Genomic DNA, 1,703 nt, shown 5'->3' with positions numbered 1-1,703 from the left:
GTGGTGGTTTGTAAGTTTTATTCTTGGCTTCTCCTTCTTGGTCGGTTTATTTCTCGGGTTCCACCGGTTCCTCTTCTTGGTTGGTAGGTATATTTCCTTTAGAAGTTTTGGACTTGCTCATTGCTGGGTTGTGAGGCCCTTAGTAAGCGGTCCTACTTCATAACGAGATAGCGTTAGCTTGCCTTCGAGGGTTTGGTTGAGGTTGTCCAGGGAATTGTCCTCCAGGTGTAGTTTGTGGGGCTTGGTTTTGTGCTACCTGTGAGATTCGGGTTTCAAGCATCTTGTTGTGAGTGATTATCTGATCAACCTTAGTTTCTAATTGCATTATCAGTTCGTTTACGTGAATGTTCTGGTTTAGGAATTCTTTATTTTGCTGAGTCTGGCCTGATATAAAGCTCTCCATGATCTTCCCAAGGTTTGACTTCTGAGGCACATCTTGCATAGGTTGATTTGGTTTTTGGGCTTCATAACCTTGCGGTCTCTGAGGTGCATAATTTTGGATAGGGTTCTGGTTTAAATAGGAGAAATTTGGATGATTCTTCCATCCGGGGTTGTAAGTGTTTGAAAATGGGTTACCTTGGGCGTAATTCACTTGGTCGGTGTTCAGGTCGTTCAAAAGGTTACACTCTGCCGATTCGGGTCCTTTAGATCCACAAAGTTCGCACTTTGTGTGGACTACCACTGCGGTGTTAGTATTTGTAGACATATGTTCGATCTTAAGGGCTAAAGCGTCAATTTTCGCCTGCATCATGTCCATAGAGCTTATCTCATGTATTCCACCTTGGGTCTCCTTTTTCTCTATTGATGCTCGTTCAGTTCCCTATTGGTAATGGTTTTGGGCCATATCCTCAATTAGGTCACAAGCTTCAGGCCAAGGTTTGTTCATCAGCGCGCCACCTGCGGCAACGTCGATGCTCATCTTTGTGTTATACTGGAGTCCATTGTAGAAGGTATGAACGATCAGCCATTGTTCTAGGCCATGGTGTGGGCAAACTCTTAATAGCTCTTTATATCTCTCCCAAGCTTCAAAAAGCGATCCTCCTTGGTTTTGAGTAAATCTAGTTATTTGGTTTCGAAGAACATCAGTCTTACTAGGGGGAAAATATCTAGCAAGGAACACTCTCCTAAGGTCTTCCCAGGTAATTATTGAATTAGCTGGAAGTGAATCTAACCATGAACGTGCTCTATCCCTGAGGGAGAAAGGAAATAATCTCAAACGGATCGCATCAGGTGAAGCACCGTTGGATTTAAAAGTGTCGGCCAGTTGGATAAAAACTTTTAAATATTGATTTGGGTTCTCAATTGCGAGACCCGCGAATTGGTTCTCTTGCACTAATTGCAAAAAAGACGGTTTTAGTTCAAAATTGCTGGCAGGTATAAGGGGGTTTACTACACTCGAACTAGGTTCCTCGTCAGAGGGTTGGGCAAATTCTTTAAGAGGTCTCCGGTCGCGATTCTCGGCCATAGCTTTCTTAATTCGGATGAGTAAGAGGCATGTACGAGTGTAACATTCGGGTTCCGTTAAAGGATCTACTAAATTTCCGGTACTACGGGTTCTTCGCATTTACCGGTTAATAATGCCTTAGTCTAGACGGTGTAACAACAGGGTACGAAATTTGACGAAGTTGGTCCCCGGCAACGGCCCCAAAAACTTGATCGATGAATTCGCAAGTGCACGAATCGCGTCAGAGTAATATATAAGA

The 1,703-nt window shown here is 43.6% G+C and overlaps 1 non-coding gene across 1 annotated transcript; it reads left to right on the top strand.

Moving 5' to 3' along the window:
• Positions 1-974: 974 nt before the first annotated feature.
• On the top strand, positions 975-1,081 carry LOC127109987 (small nucleolar RNA R71). The gene has a single exon (XR_007797227.1). It is a non-coding gene; the product is annotated as a small nucleolar RNA R71 (small nucleolar RNA).
• Positions 1,082-1,703: the final 622 nt, after the last annotated feature.

Source organism: Lathyrus oleraceus, chromosome 7, assembly GCF_024323335.1.
Source record: "Lathyrus oleraceus cultivar Zhongwan6 chromosome 7, CAAS_Psat_ZW6_1.0, whole genome shotgun sequence".
NCBI classification, from domain to species: domain Eukaryota; kingdom Viridiplantae; phylum Streptophyta; class Magnoliopsida; order Fabales; family Fabaceae; genus Lathyrus; species Lathyrus oleraceus.
This window is presented reverse-complemented; position numbering and strand designations above follow the sequence as displayed.